Here is a 15,788-nt window from a genome sequence, read left to right as displayed (position 1 = left end):
TAAGACTGGTCTCTGTTGATTATCTTTCATTCTAAGAATGGGTCATGTTTTCCTGTTTTTTCATATGTTGAAGAATTTCACATTGTATCCTGGACACTGTGAAATGTTATAGATACTGGATTGTATTATATTGCTCCAAAGACCACGCGCGTGCGTGTGCGTGTGTGTGCGTGCGTGCGTGTGTGTGTGTGTGTGTGTGTGTGTGTGTGTTTTAAACAGGCAGCTAATTTGGCTAAACTCCACCTGAAATTCTTTCTTCCCTTCCATGGGCCATGGCTCTATGTTCAGTTCTTTTAGCTTTAACTGTATAGTTTGGAGTAGATGGTTGCCTCATTTCCAGGGTTTTCCTCTCTCACTCTTCCAGAAGGTGGCTGTTCTAAACCTCAGCCTCCAGTTTGTTAAGCCAGTTAATTGGGATTGCCATGTAAGTTCTAATTGCAAACCGTGGCCTGCCCTCAGGTCAAAAGGTAATAACTGAAAAACAAAGAGAAAGCTCACCTCTTGCAGTTCCCTTCCTCCAAATTTCCATTCCTTTCTTCCAAATACTGGCTTCTGTTTACCCTCCACTGCCTTCAGGTTGTTGTACTTTGTGTTTCATCCAGTGGGCTGATTGGATAAAAACTCACTCAGCCACAACCGGAACTGGAAACCACCCCCAACTGATCTATAGATCCAATGCCATCACAGTAAGAATCCCAGCAGGCTTTGCTGTTATTGAAGAAACTGACCAGTTGATGTTAAAATTTATATAGAGAAGTCAGAGAATCTAGAATAGTCAAAACAATTTTGAAAAGGGAGACTTACATTACCTGATTTCAAGGCCACTATATAAAAATCACAATCAAGAAAGTGAAGCATAGGCATAATAGTAAATAAATAATAGGTCAGCAAAACAGAATAAAGAGTTCAGAAATAGAGCCATAAATATATGGTCAACTAATTTTTGACTAAGGTGCCAAAGTGAATTCAATGGGGAAAATAATTTTTTTTTAGCAAATACTGCTAAAACAACTGGATATCCATATGAAAAAAAAAATGAACATCAACCTTTACTTCATTCTACAGATAAACATAAATTTGAGTTGGATTACAGACCCCTAAACTTAAAAGCCTCTAGAAGAAAATATGATGTTTTTGTAAACTTGTCATAGGCAAAGATTTCTTTTTTGAAAAAATTTTTGATGTCTTTTCATTTTTTGAGAGAGAGAGAGACAGACAGAGACAGATAGCAAGTGGGGTAGGGGCATAGGGGGAGGGAGACACAGAAACTGAAGCAGGCTCCAGGCTCTGAGCTCTCAGCACAGAGCCCAATGTGGGGCTCGAACCTATGAACCACAAGATCATGACCTGAGCCGAAGTCAGACCCTTAACCAACTGAGGTACCCAGGCATAACATCACAGGTAAAGATTTCTTAGGACACAAAGTGCTCTAATCATAAGTGAAAACATCTGAGGGGCACCTGGCTGGCTTAACCAGGTGGAGCATGTGACTCTTGATGTGGGGGGTTGTAAGTTTGTGTCCCATGTTGGGTGTAGAGATTACTGAAAATAAAATCTTTTAAAAATTTTGATAAATTAGGCTTTTTTATTTCTGTTCATCAAAAGCCATCACTAAGAAAATGAACAGGCACGCCATGCCCTGAAGAAAAATATTTACAATACGTATATGTAAGAAAGATTCTTAATTGATAACATATAAAGAAGTCCTATCATTAACTGTTGACTTCAACAGTAAAATGACAACCTAATTTTAAAATGTATAAAACATTTTAATAGATACTTTATAAAAATATACATATGAATGGCCAATAAAACATTAAAAAGCACATAAAAGGTTCTCAGTATCAGTAGTCATCAGGAAAATGAAAATAGCACTTTATGTCTATTAAAATGACTAAAATCAGGGGCGCCTGGGTGGCCTAGTTGGTTGAGTGTCGGACTTCGGCTCAGGTCAAATCTCACAGCTAGCGGGTTTGAGCCCCACATTGGGTTTTGCGCTGATAGCATGGAGCCTGCTTCAGGTTCTCTCTCTTCCTCTCCCTCTGCCTCTCTCCAGCTCATGCTCTCTCTCTCCCTCAAAAGTAAACATCAAGAAAAAAAAAAAAAACACAAAACAAAATAAAATAAAATGACTAAAATCAAACACAACAATACCAAATGCTGGTGAACATGTGCGTTACTAGAATTCGCACACGTTGCTGATGGGAGTGTAAAATGATACAATAGTTTCAGAAAACCATTTGTCAGTTTCTTATAAATTAAAAAATATTTGTATGACTTAACAGTTCTATTCCTAAGTAGATACCCCCCAAACATATGGTTATGAAAAAAAGAGTTATATAATAATTCTCATTGAGTTTGTATTCATAATAGTAAAAAACTGAGACCAATCTTAATGCCCATCAGTAAGAAAATGGATAAACAAATTGTGGGAATATTCGTATAGAACACTACACTCAACAATATAAAACACTGAACCACTGATATAAGCAACAATATAGATGAACCTCTAAAACACTTTGCTGAAAGAAGCCAGATACAAAAGAATATTGTAGGATTCCACTTATAAGAAGTCCAACACTAGGCAAAACTGTATTTATACACCCATGCTCAGAAGCACAATAGCTAAAATGTGGGAGAAACCCACGTGTCCATCAAGGATGAATGGATAAACAAAATGTGGTACACCATTCAGTGAAATGTTATTCAGCCTTAAAAAGGAAGGGAGGGGCGCCTGGGTGGCTCAGTCGGTTAAGCGTCCGACTTCAGCTCAGGTCACGATCTCACGGTCCGTGAGTTCGAGCCCCGCGTCGGGCTCTGGGCTGATGGCCCAGAGCCTGGAGCCTGCTTCCGGTTCTATGTCTCCCTCTCTCTGCCCCTGCCCTGTTCATGCTCTGTCTCTCTCTGTCTCAAAAATAAATAAAACATTAAAAAAAATTTACAGAAAAAAAAAAAAAAGGAAGGGAATTCTGCACGTGCTACAACGTGAATGGACCTTGAGGGCATTATGCTAAGTATAAGACACCAGTCACAAAAGGACAGATACTGTATGATTCCACTTATATGAGGTACTTAAGAGTGGTCAAAATCATAGAGACAGAAAAGTATAACAGGTGGTTGCCAGGGACTGGGGGAAGGGGAGAATGGGGAGTTACTGTGTGGTCCGGTTTTCAGTTCTACAAGATGTAGAGTCATGGCGCTAGATGGTGGTGATGGTTGGACAAGAATGAGAATGGATTTAATACCACTCTACTGTACAGTTAAAACTGGTTTGTAAATTCTATGTCATGTGTATTTTACTGCAATAAAAAACCGTGAAAAAAAGAAGAGGCAAACTACTGTATCGTAAGAGAAGTCAATACTGTGATTAGTGAGGGAGGAGGAGTACTGACTGGGAAGAGACACAGGGGGATTTTGAGTATGACAGAGATGTTCCCCATCTTGTGTTGAGTGGGGGTTACGTGGATATATATATAAAATGGCCAAAACTCATCAAGCTGAACACTTGGGATCCGTGCACATTATGTAAATTTTTACCTCAGCTGGAAAAAAGACAATTTCTTTTATCTTTCATAAAAAAACTAATTATTAGGGGCTCCTGGGTGGCTCGGTCAGTTAAGCATCTGACTTAGGCTTAGGTCACGATCTCGCAGTTCGTGGGTTCGAGCCCTGCGTCGGGCTCTGTGCTGACAGCTCAGAGCCTGGAGCCTGCTTCAGATTCTGTGTCTCCTTCTCTCTCTGTTCCTCCCCTGCTCATGCTCTGTCCCTCTCTCTCAAAAATAAGCAAAGATTTAAAAAAATTAAAAAAAAAACTAGTATTTCCTATTCTGTGTATATGTTACATCTCTAGCTGACTTCCCTGATTTTTGCAGCAAAATTACTCTTTTCATCCTGCATTTTGCAATGCTGGGACCCCATATAAAGGTACATATCTAAGTAGTTCTCTTATTTCCACAGCATTCGACTCACATAAATAAATAACCCACGAAATAAATCCAACCCATTTATAGGACACTGTTCGTAGGCATTAGTAAGAAGAAAAAGATGAGCTTCTGCTCTCAAAGAGCTCCAGATCTGGAGGAAGTACATTTGTTAAGGTGAGTCCACAGGGAAGATGGGGGCGGGCGGGGGTGGAAAACAAGGCAGGAATGGCAGGACTGTGGAAGAGGTGGCATCCCCACAGGTGTCCAAAACCGAGGAGGAGGAACAGTGCGGGGGGGGGGGGGGGGGGGGGCAGAGTCCAGGGAGCTAGCGACATGGTAATGTGAGTGAGGAGGAAAATCACATGAGCCCCTGAAGGATCAAACAGGCTGGCAGAAGGTCTGGGGAAGTAAGGGGAATGTAAGCAGAGAGGCAATAATAATGGTAAATGAACAGTCTGGACAAAAGGCAGAAAAGAAATGCTGGCTCGGAAAAACTGAGCCTGAAAGATCTATTATGAGATTAAAAGTAATATGTGCTTAGAAGGGAGTCAAGGGGTCAGGGACGGTTAAGTTTAGCATTAAATTGCATGGTGTGGGCTCCGAGAAAAAAGTCTGCTTACTAAAGGTGTACAGTGAATGACTGAGGACTTCTTTCATTAGTGAAAGGATAAAAGTCCAATTGCATTTAGATACAAGTGTAATCAGCAACACTAACAAGTCTTAAGGCTTTGCTGTGGTGGACCCGGAACAGTGACAGCTAGCCAAATGGAATTCGTGCCTAAAATTATTTAAGTGCAATGAGTTCGACCTGCCAGGAGATTTTATGCTCATGGTGACAGGTGCCTTGATTCTGAGAGAGTCTTTGTGTTGGAATATTATTTTAAAAGGACCTCTGAAAACACAGGTGCTAAAGACTAAAATTTATTTTTCCCTTTTGAGTTTGCTCCTTGAGATAAGACTAGATAGAACACTTTGACCTTTCTGTTTTGAATCTGTGGAGTCCTACGGAAATGGTAATCCTGCACAAAATCCTGAAGCACAACCGGGTGGTAGTAGAGACATAGAAAAGCTCAGAAATTATGTGGAAAACTGGTCAACTTTTGATGACCTATATGCTAGGTCAAGAGCGCAGAACTATATAAAATTATAGATGCAAGCTGATCTTCCTGCTTGAGAACAGGGTGAAAGGGCTTAAAAACCTTTAAATATTTTGTTTATTTGAGAGGATGAAAGGCCCTTGGGAGAGGATTAAAGAAATAATCCAAGAAAGAAGGCAAAAAGAAATGAAAGGTTTCAGACGCTGGAAAGGAATCAAAACCAATCCAAGAGTTGGGTTAGTGAGAGAATTCTGGAGGGAGAGCAGAGGCCCCATGCCCCTGGATCCACATCCCGGGTTCTGAACTGGATGACCCCGAGAACAGGAAGCAGCATAGCTTAGCGACCAGGCCTGCGCTCTAGAACAAGACAGCTGGGTTCAAATCCTGGCTCTACCAGTCACTTAGGCTCTCTGTGCCTTGCTTTCCTCAGCTGTGAAATGGGAATAAAAATCAACCCCATCTGTCAGAGGGCTGGCCCAAGAATTAAATGGGATCATTCACGGGGAGCATTTAGCACGATGTCTGGCACACATAATAGATGGGAGTTCCTATTATATTAACATTTGTCCCACGGAAGGTGAATCCAAACCTTGGGGAAAATGAACAATAAGGGCACTAAGGAACAGGTGTGAGCCAGTCCGATCGAAGAGAAGTAAAGCAGTACTTACAATCTCCTTCCAAGCACCGTGCCCGTGTGGGTTAACTGGGTGATGACGGGGGTGCCAACCTAGTGGACCTGATAAAGGACTCAGGAGTGGCTCAGCATGTGTGAGCAGGGGAGCCCAGGCCACCTGCCAGTCCTCCCCACCAGAGCCGGCGGGGGCTCATGACGGGGGCCCGCTGCTCCAAGCCAACCCAGACAGAGAGTGCTGTAACCTTGTGCAAGGCGCTGGCCCCTGTGTGGAAGTGGGGGTTTACTAATCATGCTGATTAGCAGGGAGGGGCAGCTGTTCAGGCAGTGGATGCGAGCGTGACGAATGAGGGAGAATCACAGTCTTCCCCCCGCACCCCCAATCCTGTTGGCCAAAGCCTCAGCTGCCAGCAGAGCCCACATCTCCTTACATCTTTTCAAAATGAAACACAAGTAATTTTTTTAAGGAACAAAAATATTCTCAATGCCATAAACATGACAAATGCAAAAAGACAGGGTCATCTGAGATCCAACTAACAAAGATGGCTACTAGGAACACTTTGTCAACATTTTGGCGTATATTCTTCCTCTGTGTGTATTTCCCTCCCACAGAGTGATTCTGCACTATCTGCTTTGTAGTCGGCTTTTTTCATCTGGCAGAGTGTGTTGTGAAAATTTTCTCACATGGCAGCACTGGGTTTTGGCAGTTCTCACTACACTGTTAACTTCTATTATACTTAAGGCCAACCTGAACCCTTAAGCCTTCTTCGCACTTGAATTTCCGAAGCCACGTGAAGAGCTTTATGTTTTTCCTTACGAAGTTCTAAATTCCATGGGCCAGACGCATCACTCTGGCCTGACCAGATCATCGTTAATACTGCTTGTCATCCCAGATATTCAGTATCGCATCCTACTTTGTGTCATCTGGAAATGGGATCGGTACGTCTTCCAGCTATGTAGGTGCCTGGTATACAGTAGGCACCTAAAAGAATATGAATGGATGAATGGACTCATTGATAAAAATGGTGAATTAAGGGGCCAATGACAAAGCCCCAGACACTTAATTCTCAAACTTACATTGACGTATTGTTTGAGTAGAGTGGCCTATTTAGTAACCAGATATTCCTAATGACAGCATTCTCTTGTTCACATTTCCCTTTGGTGCTCACAAGATTTCATTAGGCTGTGTTGAAACCCAGTTATGATAATTCTTTCCTAGTCCCCTGATCTTCTCTTACGAAAGAAATTCTACCGTGAAGGGAAATGAGGCTAGTGTAGCATGGCTTTTATTTTTTTCCTCTCACGAATCAATGCTGGGCTTAAGTAATTCCCCTTGCCTTCTCTAAGGGCTTGCCAAGTCATTGCTTTGCTAACCTGTTCAACTTGGGCCTGAAACTGACATCCCAAGTTACTAGTTTACATATTCAGTATCCAATTTATTTCTATCTCTTCCCTTCCTTTCCCAGTGTATAAGCCTCTTTGCACATTAAATCACACATTGAATCACAAGGGCTAAAACCATAAATCATGAATTAGTAATCATAAGAACTGCTCCTTCTTTGGAGATAGTAGTTCAATTATTAGGTAGAGAGAATACGATTGATTCAATACCATGATTCTTGTGAATTTCATTTACCTTGAAGAGAACAGGATTTGGATAGGGGAAGGTGCACCCTGAAAACTAAGACCCTAAATAAGGAAGAGACTGTATATCAACTGGTACCCTGAAAATAAATCAGTCACCTATTGTTTACTACCCTTCTTTTAATAGAAAAGCCAAGAGTAAAAGTAGGACAACATGCTAAAAATCAACAGAAGCTCCCCCCACCAAAAAAAGGCAAGAATGAAAAGAGATTAAAATGTGAGAGCCGGGGCGGGGTGGTGGGGGGCCGGGTGGCTCAGTTGGTTAAGCATCCAACTTTGGCTCTGTTCATGATCTCACAGCTCATGGGTTCGAGCCCCGCGTTGGGCTCTGTGCTGACAGCTCAGAGCCTGGAGCCTGCTTCAGATTCTGTGTCTCCTTCTCTCTCTGCCTCCCCCCTGCTCTCTCTCTCTCTCTCTCTCTCTCTCTCTCTCTCTCTCTCAAAAATAAACAAACATTTAAAAAATAAAAAAAAAAATGTGAGAGCAGGGTCCAAATAAGATATATAACTTGAAATACAGAACTGCAAGCAATTAAGAAGGGAGGTTTCTGATTATTCATTCAATAGGCAGAGATCTAGAAAAGGAAAAGGAAGCAGTAGTGATAGCTGGAAGATGTCTAAGGGAGATACTTTGACTACTTTTACTTTGAGTTTATTAAATACGGTATGACAACGATATAAATTTGGGAGGAACACACTGAGGTATCGTGTCAAAAAGCTAAGCGTTGAGATGCCTGTCCTTTAAAAGTACAGTGAGGCCCCAGCCAGCTGGACTTGACAATGGATACAGAATGTGAACCAGACTTTTGCCGTCTCCACACTTGTACCACTCCATGATTGATGGAATGATCCCCAGGAGGAGGAAATAAGGACAAAGTTAGGATTTCTCAGTACATCTGGCAGAGAAGCTGGGGGCAAGCTTTATGGAACACAAAGCTGGATATAAAACCTAACCATTCAAAGGTTAAGTTCACAGCACTGTTCTAGAAGGCAACTTAGGATTCTGGCAGTCAGCAAGCTATATAGACGGAGACTCCCTTGTCCTTTATCTATTAGCAGTCTGGATCTGAAAAGACAGATTGATCCTTAGCCTTATTAACAAGAAATGTCTTTGATCCAGCTCTTTACTTTGGCATAACCGGCATACCACATGAAGCCTGAAAAATGTAGCTGTGAACTAAAAAAGAAGTGAGCAAAGAGTGACCTTTAAGAAAGCCAAAAGAGAACTCCCTGACACCAGTTCATTCAACAATGAAGACTTGAGTCCAGCTCAGCGGGATTTTCATCAGATGAAGGGAAAAGTCTGATGCCTTTGTGACAACAAGGCAGGTACACACGAGCACAGCTGGCCTCGGTAAAACTGGCCCACTGTCACCCAGCTTTCACACCCTGCAAAGACAAGCCAGGAAAAGTTTTCAAAGTGAAAGTTAATGTGCAGATTGTCTAGGGCAGCTGACATGCCAGTTTCCAAGAACTTCTACACTGAATTGTAGCTGGGTTCAAACTCAGTGCACACAAACAGTTTGCAAAGTGTCACAAATTTAGAATTCCTGCCTCATCGCATCAGTTAGGCTCCTTTCGTTCCTCCTCTTTTCCCCAGGAAGCAAAACAGCAGGGAACTTGAAAGCGGCAAGCCGACAGCCTGGGCTTCAGCAACCTGTCTCTGCCCCCTTTCTTCAAGTGGCCAAGGGAAATGGGGGACAACTAAAAAAAAAGGAAAAAAAACCCCAAAAACTCTACCTTTTTCTTTTCTTAAACTTTTTACCTTCTCCACCAGCCCTTTTTTCTTTTCTTTATAGTTGTTTTCATAAAATAGGGAAAATACTGGGGAAATCACAAGAAAGGAGTTTTTTTTGTTTTGTTTTGTTTTTTGGGTTTTTTTAAAGGTATAGGACCAAAGGGAAAGAAATAAAATGTGTACTCATGGTCAGGTCTTTTTTTCTTACTGCAGGGGGGTGTGTGTGTGTGTGTGTGCGCGCACGCGCGCGTGTGTGTGTTGCTTCTAGGAGCCCATTCCCAAGCTACCTTCAACATAGAATCTATAGAAACAATCCTTCACCACACTAGAAACTGGCCTCTTATTCATCAAGTCCATAACATGGCAACCACGGCACATGCTTCCGTTATGTCAAGACAAGTCTACTGAAATGTGCTGTCCCCGAGATTTACTGGAGGTGCTTAGTCCAAGGTCACAGCTAGTGCAAGCTGCAGGCACCTGCCTCTGACAGGATACCCCTGAAAACTCATTATTCTGGTCCTCAGCTGCTTGCACTGAATACCAATTCATTACCAGTGCCAGCGCAGTGATTCTCAACGTGTGGTCCCCTGAACCAATCGCGCGGCATCAACTAGAAACTTGTTAAAAATGAAAATAATTGAGCCTTACCCCCAGACCTACTGGAACCAGAAGCTCTGGATTTGGGCCCAGCAATCTGTTTTAACAAGCCCTTCAGGTGATTCGGACACACACCATTGAGAATCACTCGGAGAGTGGTTAAGAGCTTGGATTCTGTGACAACTTGCTTGGGTTTGAATCCTGGCTGCCATTCACCAATGCCTATCTTGGGCAAACTGCTTCATTTCTCTGTGGTTAGTTTTTTCATCTGTACAATGGGAATGATAACAGTACTTCTCTTAAAAAGTAGCTGCAAGCACTAAATAAGTTAACACATGTAGAGTTTTGAGAACAGTTGCTAGCACATAGTAGAAGCTTTTAAAGGAGTTAAGGTACCTAAAGCATTTAGTGTGTGGCATACCATAAGCCCTGCATGTTACTATTGGCTACTATTAGTTCTTATATATGATCTTATTTTTGAGGGTCAAGGAGACATAACCTGATTTCTCAGTGATCAACAGGCAATCCATATTCTTATACGGTAAAATGGGTCCTCTTCGTATAGAGAAACTCATCAGTTTTGCTTTGAATATGATAAAAATAGGAATATGAAATTTGTATTCTAGGGATTGAGTCAAACAAAAACTCTTTACTTCTAGAGCTCTAAATTCAGACATGACACTTGCTGATGAAGAAATGTGGGCTTTCTCTTTGTGTCTGTCTATGGCCTGGTTCCATACCCACTAGGTCCATAAATGGCCTGGAAGCTAAAAGGGACATCTTTCATTATTTCTTTTTGTTTACATCCTTTCCAGGATATCATGGTTCTCTTCTAAAATACCATATCATTGCTATTGAATAATATGTTTGTTAAACCATGGCTAAAATGATAAATCATATTTATAAGACTTGTTGACCAGCACTTGTATGATGAGGCCACTGTAAGAAACCAAGAAGACTAAAGTAGTCATCCCAATCTGCCTGAACTGCTTGTTCGAATCTGTGAAAGAAATTAAGTTATAGCCAGAAAGGCAGCAGACAAAGCAAACAGAAATTTAATCCAAATTCTAAATGTAAGCCATATACTTATAGTCAGCTCTTCAGGCTAGTGATGTTTTTCTGCCCACACACAAAGCATGATATTAGTGTCCAGTGAAAGTGAAAAATTGTACAAAGTCACAGATGATGGTAAAGATATTTATAATGCCAAACTGTTTCAGCTTCTAACAGAATTGTTCTCCACTTCCGTTCACAGGTTGTTTCTTATATTCCACAAATGATAGTTTATTTTCAGAAATATTTCGGCTTCTCTTTTGCACATTATCATCATTAATAACTAGGTCTTAGACTAGTCGAGGATGCCAATGTGAAAATGCCAGTACTGATTTTCCTCTAAAAGGAGGAAAATTAAAGTAGTAAAAACAGCAGACACTTTCATACCGGAAAGAGCTGGACACCAACACCGTTGAAATGTCCATCCTACTCAAAGCAATCTACAGATTCAATGTAATCCCTACCAAATATGGCATTTTTCACAGAACTAGAACAAACAGTCCTAAAATTCAAACGGAACCACACATGATCCCAAATCGCTACAGCAATCAAGAAAGAACAAAGCTGGAGGTATCACAATCCCAGATTTCAAAATACACTACAAAGCTATAGTAATAAAAAAATCTGGTACTGGCACAACACAGATACATAGATCAAGGGAACAAGATAGAGAGCCCAGAAATAAACCCATGCTTATATGGCCCATTAATCTTTGAACAAAGGAGGCAAGAATGTACAACGGGGGACAGATAGTCTCTTCAATAAATGGTGTTGGGAAAACTGGACAGCCACATGCAAAAGAATGACACTGAACTGCTTTCTCACACCATATACAAAAATAAACTCAAAACAGATTAAAGACCTAAATGTGAAACCTGAAACCATAAAACTCCTAAACGAAAACACAGCAGTAATCTCTTGGACATTGGCCTTGGCAACATTTTTCTAGATATGCCTCCCAGGCAAGGGAAACAAAAGAAAAAATAAACTATCGAGACTACACCAAAATAAAAAGCTTCTGCACGGCGAAGGAAACTATCAACAGAACGACAAGGTAACCTACTAAATAGAAGAAGGTATCTGCAGCTATGTCCAATAAAAGGCTAATATCCAGCATACATAAAAAATTTACGCAACTCAGTATCAAAAAACCCCACAAATAATCTGAATTTAAAATGGGCAGAGGACCTGAATAGACATTTTCCCAAAGACGATGTACAAATGGCCAAAGATACGTGAAAAGATGCTCATCGTCACTTATCATCTGGAAAATGCAAATCAAAAACACAATGAGATACCACCTCACACCAGTCAGAATGGCTAGTATCAAAAAGACAAGAAACGACAAATGTTGGCGAGGACGTGGGAAAAAAGGAACACTCGTGCACTGTTGGTAGGAACGTAAATTGGAGCAGCCACTGTGGAAAACGGTATGGAGGTTCCTCAAAAAGTTACAAACAGAAATACCATAGGATCCAATAATTCCAGTGCTGGGCATTTACCCACAGAAAATGAAAACACTAAGTCCAAAAGATATATGCACTCCTATGTTTACTGCAGCATTATTTACAACAGCCACGATACAGAAGCAACCCACGTGTCCATCAACCGAAGAATGGATAAAGAAGATGTGGTGTTCACACACACACGCACACACACACACACACACACACACACACACACACACGCAGAATATTACTCAGCCATAAAAAAGAATGGGATTTTGTCATATGTGACAACATGGATACATCTAGAGGGTATTACGCTAAGCGAAATAAGTCAGAGAAAGCCTGTGGAATCTAAAAACAAAACAAAAACCAAAAGCAGATTTGTAAACACAGAGAACTAGCAGTTGCCAGAGGGGAGGTGGTGGGGGGATAGCCAAAATAGGTGGAAGCGATTAAGAGGTACTGCATTTTTTTTAAAGAGGTACTATATTTAACAATAAAAAAGAAAAAGAAAAAAGAAAGAGCTAGACTTAAATGGTGACATTTCTTTCTTTTTTTTTAATGTTTATTTTTGAGAGAGAAGTAGGGGAGGGTGTAGAGAGAGAGGAGACACAGCATTCAAAGCAGGCTCCAGGCTCTGAGCTGTCAGCACAGAGCCCGACGCGGGGCTCGAACCCGCGAACTGTGAGATCATGACCCAAGCTGAAGTTGATGCTTAACTGACTTGAGCCACCCAGGTGCCCCTCAAATGGTAACACTTCCACAGCTATTCATCATCTGTACTTGAGGGTAAAAATGCTCATGTTTTCAGGAATACAGAAGTACAGGATCTGGCATGAACTGGGCACTCAAGAAATGTTAGCTCTTTTTTTCCTCCCTTTCTTTCGTTCCCCTCTTTAACAAATATTAAGTATTCCTAAAACAAAGGCCTATAGCAATAATTGTTTATTAGAAAATCTTTAGCAATGCTATGTTAGGTTCTAATTTTCTGTACTTCAATATAACTTTGGAATCCTACAGATTTAAGTTCAAAAGCACAAGAAGAATCTTATTGTTTGAGGGCGCCTGGGTGGCTCCGTCGGTTAAGCATCCGACTCTGGATTTCGGCTCAGGTCATGATCTCGTGTTCGTGAGTTCGAGCTCACATCAGGCTCCGTGCTGACAGTGTGGAGCCTGCTTGGGATTCGGTCTCCCTCTTTGTCTGCCCCTCCCCCGCTCTTGCTCGCTCTCTCTCAAAATAAATAAATAAACTTAAAAAAAAAAAAAGAATCTTATTGTTTCAAATAAGAGCATTTCTGAATTAATAATAAACTGTAAGGCACATTGAAGAACATAAAAGTCAATTTAAAAATTAATACATGCTGACTATGAAAATGTCCAAGAACTGAAAAGTGTAACTAAGCAGACCAAAATGCCACCCATAATCCTATTCTGCAATCATGGTACTCTGGTACATATCATTCATATTATTCCAGCACACTGTGATTATATTATCTTGCTTTTATCATTTAATGTTAACAGGAACACATAGGGATATATCTTATGTATTCATGTATCATAAAGAAAATGTGTATATTTTTTCAAATTAAGAAAGAACAACTCCTGTGACTCCCCAAACTCTGGGTGCCACCGTGCTGGAAATAGGACACTAGCTTTAGAAAACAAGAGGAAGAGAGCAACTTCCTATGGGGGAAATCGAGAAAGGCTTCAAAGTAGAAATGATCTCAGAAGACGACCAGCAATTTGACAACAGGAAGGGACATTCCAGGTAGAAGGAGTAGCACATAAACGAGCAGGGAAGAACAGGAAATCCCGTGTGGCTAAACGGTGGGGGTGGTGACTGTCATTAAAGCTGGTAAGATGGCAATCTCGCGTATACTGTGTTCAGAAATAGAAATGTGACTGGTCAAAAGTGTCATCTAAGGAAAGCACAGCACAGCAGCTTTCATTGGGATCACTCATGCACGCGTGAAGACACTATGATGGGAAGGCTAAAGACAGCTAAGCTTTGGGGAAGGCAAGGAGCGTGAGTAAGCGTGGCTTAGGATGGATGGCCAGGCAGGCGACTCTCATCACCGCTACTACCATTAGAGCGAGGACTCTCTACGCGCCTGATTTCAAGCTGAGCCCCTTCTACGCCTCACCGTGCTTAGTCCTGACAGCAACCCATTGCGACAGGTCACTATTCTGTATTAAGACGAGGACACCAAGGCTTACACTGAGTAACAGGTCAACCCGCACATACAGAGGAAGTGAAAAGAGCTGCTTTGAACCTAAATCGGTAGGATATCAAAGGTATGTTGAAGAACAGAAAATTAGAACCTAACATAGCATTTGCTGAAGATTTTCTAATAAACAGTTATTGCTATCGGCCTTTGTTTTAGGAATACTTAAAATCATCCAAGACTCAGGGTCATTGGCTGGTTCAGTCAGTGAAGCATGCGGCTCTTGATCTCAGGGTTGTGAGTTCAAGCCCCATGATGGGTATAGAGCCTACTTAAAAAGAAAAAAAAAAAAAATTAAAGACTCACTACTGAAAATAAAATAGTTAAAGTAAAGTAAAATCAAATCAAATCATCCAAGACCCACACAAATATGCTCAATTGATTTTTGACAAAGCTAGAAAAACCAACCCGATGGAGGAAGGAAGGATCACCATTTTAAAGCCATCTGCTTGCTAACAAATGGTGCTGCAGCGATGGCATGTCAACAGGCAAAAAAATGAGCCACAACGGGGGCGCCTGGGTGGCTCAGTCGGTTAAGCATTTGGTTTCGGCTCAGGTCATGATCTCACGGTTTGTGAGTTCGAGCCCCGCGTCGGGCTCTGTGCTGACAGCTCGGAGCCTGGAGCCTGCTTCGGATTCTGTGTCTCCCTCTCTCTCCGCCCCTCCCCCACTCGCACTCTCTCTCTGTCTCTCAAAAAATAAACATTAAAAAATAAAATTAAATTAAAAAAAATAAACCTCACACTTCATACAAAGATGGACTCAAAATAGATCACGGACTTAAATGTGAAATGTAGAACTATAAAATCCCCCCAAGATGTCTTTTAAAAACATTTGAGGGGCGCCTGGGTGGCGCAGTCGGTTAAGCGTCCGACTTCAGCCAGGTCACGATCTCGCGGTCCGGGAGTTCGAGTCCCGCGTCGGGCTCTGGGCTGATGGCTCAGAGCCTGGAGCCTGTTTCAGATTCTGTGTCTCCCTCTCTCTCTGCCCCTCCCCCGTTCATGCTCTGTCTCTCTCTGTCCCAAAAATAAATAAACGTTGAAAAAAAAATTAAAAAAAAAAAAAACATTTGAAACAAAACGGATACTTCAATTTTAGCTGTAAGCGATACGAGAATGACGAAGACAGGGAGAGGTAGGTGCCAGGCAGTGTGCTACCTGCTCTCCTTGCTTTAACTCACTTAAACCTTGAACATTCCGAGCAGGCGGACACTCTTCCGCCTCATGTTACGGATGAGGCAACTGAAGCTTGGGGAGCTCCAGCAGCCCGCCCAGCTGACCACCGGGTCTGAGCACTCGTCTGCTGCTTGCCCTATCGCTACCACTGCCCTACATTTGGGGGCTGCCTCTCTAAAATGGTAAATATTCGACATAAAAAAACAAGGCTTCCTTCTTTCTTATACAAGATGGACTTTTTTTTTTTTTTTGGACTTT

At 41.6% G+C, this 15,788-nt stretch overlaps 1 protein-coding gene across 18 annotated transcripts in view; it reads right to left on the bottom strand.

Annotated features, from left to right (window-relative positions):
* The window catches only part of TTLL5 (tubulin tyrosine ligase like 5), a 284,194-nt gene that overhangs the window by 100,333 nt on the left and 168,073 nt on the right, over positions 1-15,788 (bottom strand). The gene's annotated exons all lie outside the window — the stretch shown is intronic.

This window comes from Herpailurus yagouaroundi, unplaced genomic scaffold, assembly GCF_014898765.1.
Source record: "Herpailurus yagouaroundi ecotype Mexico unplaced genomic scaffold, PumYag 141, whole genome shotgun sequence".
Classification (NCBI taxonomy): Eukaryota; Metazoa; Chordata; class Mammalia; order Carnivora; family Felidae; genus Herpailurus; species Herpailurus yagouaroundi.
This window is presented reverse-complemented; position numbering and strand designations above follow the sequence as displayed.